The following is a 9,180-nucleotide window of genomic DNA, read 5'->3' on the forward strand; positions in this document are numbered from 1 at the left end:
AGGATGACTATGAACCTTTGATTGATCCAACACGAGCCTAGTGTTGGATCTCGGTCTAGGAATGGTGATTGATTTTAGTTATGCGTTTAATCACATTAAGGCGTGTTTTCTTATTGGGCATTAGACCTTACTACTCCAATTTCATGCATATCAAATAAAACAAGAAAGGAGTACCTCAAAGTAAAGAAGAGCTTATGCTCTTTTTCAACATTTGATCAAAACAAATTACTTTAAAGTAAAGAACAACTTATGCTCTTTTACAACATTTGATCATATCAAATTACAACCAAAATCTAATATACACATTCCCATGGTTCAAACAATTTGAGAGACAGCCTTTCACATAGCTCAATTATCGTAGGCTTAGGTTCATAATCACCCTTTATTTAATTAATTAACGCTTTAACTAATTAAACTTGAATGCAACATTGCCATTTGGTTTTTGTATCCATAGAATTGATTTAGATGGAGCTAAATGAAATGAAAATCCAATTCTCATTTAAAGATACAAAACTATTTTGTTCTAAACTAATTTGGGCCAAAATGCAATAACCTCAACTTTTGGGCTATATTGCAAAACCAAAACTTTTGAGGTCACTTTGTAAAAACACAAAAGTCCACTACTTCATGTAATTACAACTAGTACCCAAAATTTTCAACAAATGCAAAAACTTCATTAAAGGAGCAAAACAATTTGTCCTTTAGTGATTTTAGGCCTTTACGTAAAAACATAAACTTTCGGGTCAAAGTGCAAATACACAAAAGTATCAAAACTTTATGTAATTGCATAAAAGCCCCAAAAGTACCCATCTTATATGGTTGGCCGGTTATCGTGAGTAGTAAGTGGTTGGATGGTTTTTGATGAAAAGCAAAGTCTTAAAGTCAAGTATGTTGAAAAGGTGATGGGTATGGTGTTGAAAAAATAGGTTTTGGTGTGTAAGAGAAGTACCAATCATGTACAAAAATCAAACAAATTTTCAACTTTCAATCACTTTTTCAAAATTGTCTTGTTGATTGAAAAGTCACACCATCCATCATAAAACAAGACTTCATGTATATAACCTAAAACTTTGAATCAAAACACCAAACTTTTTGTTCTTGGTATGAACAAAGCAAGAACATTGAAGAACATCCATGAAAACCCATAAGAGCTCCATGAATGTTTTCACTCAATAAAACTCAAATTTTCACTACTCAAAAGGGGTTTAACATCCTAGGGTACTTAGGGGTTCCAAAAGTCACTTTAAAACACTTTTAACAAGACAAACATGAACCCAAAAATTCACCATTTGGATTTGGCCGAATTTCCCCATAAACATGGCACCAAATTTTAGTTCCAAAATTCATACTCATATGAGCTACATCTACAACATTTGAGATGGCAAATTTTCTAACAAAATTTACATTCAAAGAAGCAAGAATAAAGCTTGTAACCATTACAACATTCAAATCAAAGACTATGAACTACAAAACCCAAAAGGATTCACCAACTACTAGACCTAGGCTCAGATACCACTTGAAGTGTATATTTGTGAAAACTAGTTCATCAGAGCAACATCTATGCATGCAATTAACAATTAAAAGGCGGAATCATGCTTGTATACACTCAAAAACAAAACTTTACCCATGAAATTCAAGGCCTAGTGGGTGTGGTGAACCAAGACTCAACTCAAGAACAAAGTGAGTTGAGAAATATTATACCTTTGTTGATTCCTTTTTGCATAAGCAAAGGCTAATCACCCAAGAGGTAGGGCCTTCATTCCTTACTTCTTAGCTCCATAGATTTCTTGGATAAGAATGGTAGAATGGATTGTCCAAGTTCCCAAAATAGAGAACCTCTAAGTCTCCACACCAAGGAAAGCATTAATAAAGAGATGAGTGACCTAGAGGAGGAAAGATTGCTAGCTAAGTTCCTCTAGGGTGGTCGGCCTTCATTAGAGAAGAGAGCTTTGTGTTCTCTTTTCTTCCCTTCGAAAACCCTAAGGATGAAATGGCTATACAGTTGCCTTTATACAACCTTACAATGGAGTGGCAAACTTGCAATTAAGGCAAGTTCACTATCCTTCTCTATATGGCTAGCCATTAAGGGTTCATTAGGCTTTCAGGCCCTTTGTGTTTTTAAGTTGTCATACAACTTGAGTTAATGGGCTTGACATTCAAATCTCATTGGGCCTTATGGCCCGAAACTAACCTGAGGTCTATAACGAACATATTTGTTTGATTAATTAACATATTAATTAATCCTAGCCAAAAATAATTAAACCATATAATAATCCTTAGTCATCTCTGCTGTTTCTTCAAAGTCTACCTTACTCGGTGTATTGTCCATTAGGTTCCTTTTAGCGAGGCAGTAGGTGATTAGAACTCTTCAAATGGATTGTGAATTGAAACTTACTTTCATTTCTCCCTTTAGTGATTACTCACCTTTAGGGCTTCCACAAACCATGAGTGATACCTAGCAGTATGTCATGGCTTCCCAAGCTAATAAGAAGAGGTGGATAACCTATTCAGTTTAGGATTACAATGCAATATGGTCTTTCTCTAATACAATACCCTTGACCACATTGTTTGGTTTGATAGTTTATTCATGTCTACCATCCAATGTGATTCTCTTACTTATATGATTACCTTGATTGTAATTTGGAACGACTTCCTAAATCTCATTCATACTCTAGCCATATATTCTTAATCATATCATAGAGTATTCTCCCTCAAACGGTTTGAAGGCTAGAGATCCCTTGTTGCACATTCACTTGCCTCCGTGGCTAAGTGGCTTAACCTCAACTATATCATGGACTACCTATGATGGAGTGACTTTGACATAATCAAAGATCAAGCACCTAACCACATGATAACTATGATGCCTCAGGTCAAATGACTACTTTCCATTATCCCAACCATGAGTTCTCATGTGACATGAGTATAAGAACTCCTCGTTAATCGTGTTCAGTGGACTCATTCTCTATTGAGCAAGTACATGCTTGTCTTGGTGTCGGTCACACCAATGACTCAAGACCAGTCACTCTCACTAAGAGAAGACATAGCACGTACCGATCTTAACAGACTGTCAATGCCCAATTGGCAATCCTATGATCATGAACATTTAGGATATGTATAAGAAAGAGAATATAAGAAAGAGAATGGTCTCTTGAATCTAACTTCTTTAGATCACATTCTCCCAATTACATATTCCCAGGACTTATTGTTTAAGCATATAACATTTATATGAGATGGCTTAAAACAATAATATTTGCCCTTTATATTAAACTAGATTAGTTTAACATGTGAAATGTCCGTAAAGTATCATCATATGATTGGTTTTAGGGCACATTTCCAACAATAGTACTCGTAAGGAACCTTAAGATCCTATTAGCAGCTTGAAGATGAGATTCTCTTGGAGCATGCATGAATTGACAAACCTGATTTTACAACAAATTATAAATTAGGTCTTATCCAGGAAAGGTACTATAAGGCTCCGACGGTGGTTCTATACTCAGTTAGATTTGAGAGAAGAGATCCAGTATGATCAAGCTTGGCATTCCCCAAAGGTGTAGAACATGGCTTAGCACCGTCCATGTTCGTTTTCTTAAGTAAATCCAAAAGATACTTGCTTTGATGAAGAAATAAATCCTCAGATGATTTGTGTACTTTAAGTCCCACAAAGCAGTTTAAATGACCAAGATCCTTTACGAAGAGATAGTGCTTAACTTGTTGATAAATTGTTGACAAACAAAGGGCTGATGACCGGTTACTAAAATATCATCCACATATACTAAGATAATAACCAATACTTGAGCTTTCAAGACAAATAGGGAAACATCAGACAAGGATTTCTGAAAGCTAAAAGAGTGAAGCACTTGAAAGAATTTGTCAAACTAGGCTCTTGGAGCCTGTTTTAACCTATAAAGAGATTTTTTGAGCTTGTAAACATGATTAGGAAAAGAAGGATCATTGAATTCTGGTTGTTACTCCATAAACACATCCTTTTTGAGATCTCCATGCAAAAAAGTATTACTAATATCCAACTAATTCAAGAACCAATTATACTGGAATGCAATAGACAATAGAATTTTTATAGTGACAAGTTTTTCCATCGGACTAAATGTTTCTTGTAGTCCAAGCTTTCTTGTTGATGAAGCCCCTTGGCCACAAGTCTGACCTTGTATCTATTTATTGAACTATCATGATGTTTCTTTATCTAGAAAACCCATTTACATCCAACCACATTATACTGAAAAGAAGAAGGAACTAGAGTCCATGTTCCTGTGGAGATGAGTGCATTAAACTCCTCTTGCATTGCAGTTCTCCAATGTGCATGCTTAGATGCTTGCAAGTAAATGGAAGGAATAAAGACTAGGGAGGAAAAAATAGGATGTTTTGTGGCTGTGTAAGCATATAGTTTATAAATCCCTACTTTAGACCTTGTGATCATGGGATGGTTATTTGTAGTGATAGGAGAATGAGAAGTGATAGGTGTAAGAGAAGATTGATGTGGAGGAGAAGGTTAAGTTGGAAGTGGTGCAGAGATTTTTGAGTTGGAAGCAAGATGTATAGGAGATAAGTGATGTGGTATGGTGAACTAAAGATCAATTAAGGGAGTAGAAGGGAATGAATTGGTTAATGGTGAGATTATTTCAGACAGTGAATACTGGGAAGAGTGAAAGGGAAATTGAGCTTCATCAAATACTACATGTCTAGATATATACTCTCTGAGTAGCAGAATCTAAATATCGATACCCTTTATGCTGTAAACTATACCCTAAGAAAATAAAATGAAGACTCTTAATATCCAACTTAAAGGTTACATAAGGTTTCAACCAAGGAAAACAGCTACACCCAAAAACTTTTAGTCTAGTATAATATGGGAAAAAGTAGTTCCTAAGGAGACTTTAACAATCCAAAAATAGGCAATCTATTAATCAGATATATTGCAGTAGAAAATGCCTCAACCCAGTAATCATGTGGAACTTTGGATGCAACTAATAAAGTCCTTGTTGTCTCAACTAAGTGGCTATGCTTCCTTTCCACACATACATTTTGTTCAAGGGTGTGTGGACAACTAAACTGATGGAGAATACCATGAGTTTTAAGAAATGATTGAAATAAATTGCTAGTAAACTCACCCCCTGAATCAGAATGAAGGGATTTTATTTTATTTCCAATACTGTTTTCTACATAACACTTGAATGCAACAAAGGTAGAGTACACTTCAGACATGAACTTTAAGGGGAAAAACAAACTATATTTATTGTAATCATTAACAAGAAGAAGATTATATCTATAGCCACTCACTGATAGAACAAGAAATGGTCTCCATAGATCATAGTGTATAAGTTAGAGACTAGTTGATGACTTTGAGATTGCTGGAGTGAATGGCTCCTTGTAATTCTTTGCCATAAGACAATCAAAATAGAAAAAGTCCATTGAAGATTTACCTTGAAGCAGAAGTTTGTTCCCAAACATAACTCTCTGAAATAATTGAAGATGAATGATGGCCAAGCCTACTATGCCATACATAAACTAGAGTTTTGACACTTATTAATGTAGAATGAGAAATTGCAGAAGACTTGGAGATTTGAGAAGAATGAGAACTTTGCAAGGGGTAAGAACCTCCTGTACTAGTCCCCGTAAAAGTGTCATCCCTGTAGAATGATCCTTTACAGAAGATCCACCAGAATTAAGTGTTAAAGAACAATGATTATCTTTGAAGAATTGATATGCAGAGAGTAAATTGTGTTGCATTTTAGGTACATGAAGAAAATTATGCAATTTAAAAGAGACTGAAGGAGTATGCAAAATCGAAGATCCAACATGATTAATGGACAAACCTTTACCATCACCAACATAGACCTTGTCTTCACCATGATAAGGAACTAGTGATGTGATGTTTAAGATATCATTGTAATGTGTGATGTTGCACTTGAGTCAATGAGCCAGGAAGAAGTAGGCTTAGATGTGTAGTGAGCACACATAACAACTAATTTGATAAGAGGAAGCTTACCAAAAACAATCAATTACTTCATGACTTGTAGATCCACAAATTTGACATTGAATTCAAAGACCAGAGGAATTAGAACCTCAAGAACCTTGATAATTTCCACGAGAATGAGAATTGTTGACATGATAATTATCACGATGACCACGATTATTGGACCCACGATAGTGACCACAATTCCCCCCTTGATTAGAGTTGTGCCAATAAGAGTTATGCAGAGGTTGATTCTGAGCTGCATAGACTTGTGTTGTGGAGTTGTTGGCAAAAATGGTGGAGTTTGTGCTAAGAAAGCATGAAATAACTCATTACTTGAAGAATTGGTCTTCTTGGGACGAGACATGGACAATTCCTTAGTAAGCAATAGACCATGCAATTCATCAAGAGTGGTGGACGAAAAAAGAAGCATGATGGAGTCCACAAAAGTAGCAACCATTAAATCACAATCAGACACAGTGGCTCCAACTACGGTCAAAGAATTAGAAATTTCCTTGATTTGTTGAAGATAGTCAGACATTGACTAATTTCCTTTTTGAATTGACTGAAGACACGATCTCAATTGATGAACATGAGCATCAGAAATTCCCCAAAATCTTTGTTAAAGTTTGATCCACAAATCACGAGAAGATGAAACGCCAACAATAAAGGGACTTACCTCTCCAAGAGAGTAAAATTTAACCAAATTAAAAGGTTTTGATCATTTTCGTACCAAATCCCAAAAGCTAGATTGATAGTGCAATCTAGAAGAATTGGTGAAAGACAAGCTTCAATGTCATCGTTGATTTCAAGAAGCTTGTGGCGACAAAAGATCGGAGTAAAGAGAGCACACCATGAAAGGTAGTTCGAGCACTTCAATTTGATCAGTACCATACTTCTAATGTTCTGTATTGTCAAAGAGGTGTATGAATTAGGGTTTGGACATTGCACCGACTCGATTGAAAAAGAGGAATTAGAGGGAGAAGCCATCGCACTGAGTGAATTCAAGATTCAGAACAACTAGATTGATGAGAGGAAAAGTCGATCAGAAAACAAGATTGAAGAACACAGTATCAGATATGAGAGCGAAAACAAGAATGATTGCTGAACATGTTGTTAGGCAAATGTCAATGAAACCATATAGAAACCCAGAGCATACTTGTTTGTAAAGGCTTTCTTCATTTATCTTGACAAGATAATTACAAGAGTATTTTAGTATATATAGTAAGGCTTTCTTCATTAACTTTCTTGACAAGATAATTACAAGAGTATTTTAGTATATATAGCTTATGAGCTGTTACAAGAAAAAGACAGTTGAGCCCCCTAGCCATTCTAACTAATTACAATTCAAGACTAACAAACTTTAACAAACAAAATGTTAACTATAGATTGTTTTTAATGGCTGATCATTATCCTCTTTACCTGTTACCTCACAGTTTTGACACACCCCGACCGAAATCAAGACGTGTTGGCCGTCACGGAAGGGTGACGTAGCCATATGCACAGTGCGGAAGCAATATTAGTATAAGAAATGCGAATAAATAAAAAACCAAACTAACTAGAGCACTAGATAAGAATAAGTGCAAAACAAAACTAAGTGTGAATTCACAACCAGAGCATAAGTAACCTAAGTGTAGTCCAACAGGACGAATACTAATTATACAACACCAAAAGTAATCCTACAATGGTGATAATTTGTCAGAGCTGCCGTGGATTCCTCGCAAGCCACCAAAAAGCACTCCTAACTAGAACCTGGAGGGGCACAAAACAGAAAGTGTGAGTGGGCAAAAACAAAGCTTTTCAAAACCATTTAAATTACCATAGATAGTAACCCCTCGCAGTAAAACCTATATAATTTCCCAGAAAATAGAATACATAATTATACCACAACCATGCTCATAATAGCAAAACCCTCATATATATGCCATGTCGAATATCTCAGCATAAAAATATGTAAGCCAGGTGATATAAATCAATGCAAAATGATATGTCAGCCAGAGTCACCTAATCTGACCTGTACAGCTGAATCTAGAGCTCATTCATTTAGCCGGAGTCACCTAACGTGACCTGTACTGCTCAAATCCACATCTCAACAAATATACCTACACATGAGTCGGAACCACCTAAAGTGGTATGTACGACAGGACTAGGTGTAAATAAATACGCTCAAGTACTACGATCACGTGAAGACTGTGTGAATAATCGCGGGTCACCTACGAGTCGGAACCACCTAAAATGGTATGTACGATAGGATTGTGCACCTAACTTGGATACAAGGTGAGCGTATGGTGCGGGAAGTGAACATCACGTGAAGGACTATGCCTTAACCTCGAGCGGGAACACTAACACCAGGGTGTAGGTTTATAAGCTCTCAATACACCTCACATAATCATCAATACATAAACAATCTACAACTCACCTGGTACTTACCTGAGCGTCCATAGTGTCAAATCACATTTATGCATACTATATTAATTCAATGATCTACATATAAATCAATATGCATGGCATTTCTAAACACAATTTCATTTAAATCAATTTTCTGGGAAAAATCTCAAGTATATAGGTATATATGGAAAACCAAAAGCCCACTCACTGGTATATGGAAGGGTCGTAGCCCCCAAGCCTCGATTGACTGCGCTCGTCCTAAGGATAAGTCTCACCTATATGCGAAACAACTATATAAACGTTAATTTAAAGCACATAAACGAAACTAGCTAATAACTTCTCATAAATTGCTCAAATGGGATGTTTGAATATACCAACGTGATCTACTCAACACCACGAACATCCCCATATTTTTAGAAAAATTTTCTGACCATCCACGTGCCGGCCAAGGCACTACAAGACTCGCCCTCATGTGTGGCCAACCCTAACAGAACAGTTAACAGTAATTAGGAATATTCTGTTAAAACCTTAATAGAAGTTAATGACATTACCTGATGTCGTTAGAATATTCCGTCAACTCTGATGGAATATTCATCTCCTTCTCCGACGAGCCTCGCCGGTCACCGCCATCCGCCGCCGTCTAAAACTCGAATTTTCGCCGGTTTCTAGAAAAACTTTAAAACTTCATATCTTTCTCATTTCTTAACCAAAATCCATGAAATTTGTACCAAAATGAAGCTTACAACAAGTAGAACAAAACGTTACCACTTTTAGGACTTAAATCCAATGGCATCTTGATATGAGAATATTTATGCGACTTAATT

The sequence above is a fragment of the Pyrus communis genome, chromosome 12 (genome assembly GCF_963583255.1).
Source record: "Pyrus communis chromosome 12, drPyrComm1.1, whole genome shotgun sequence".
Classification (NCBI taxonomy): Eukaryota; Viridiplantae; Streptophyta; class Magnoliopsida; order Rosales; family Rosaceae; genus Pyrus; species Pyrus communis.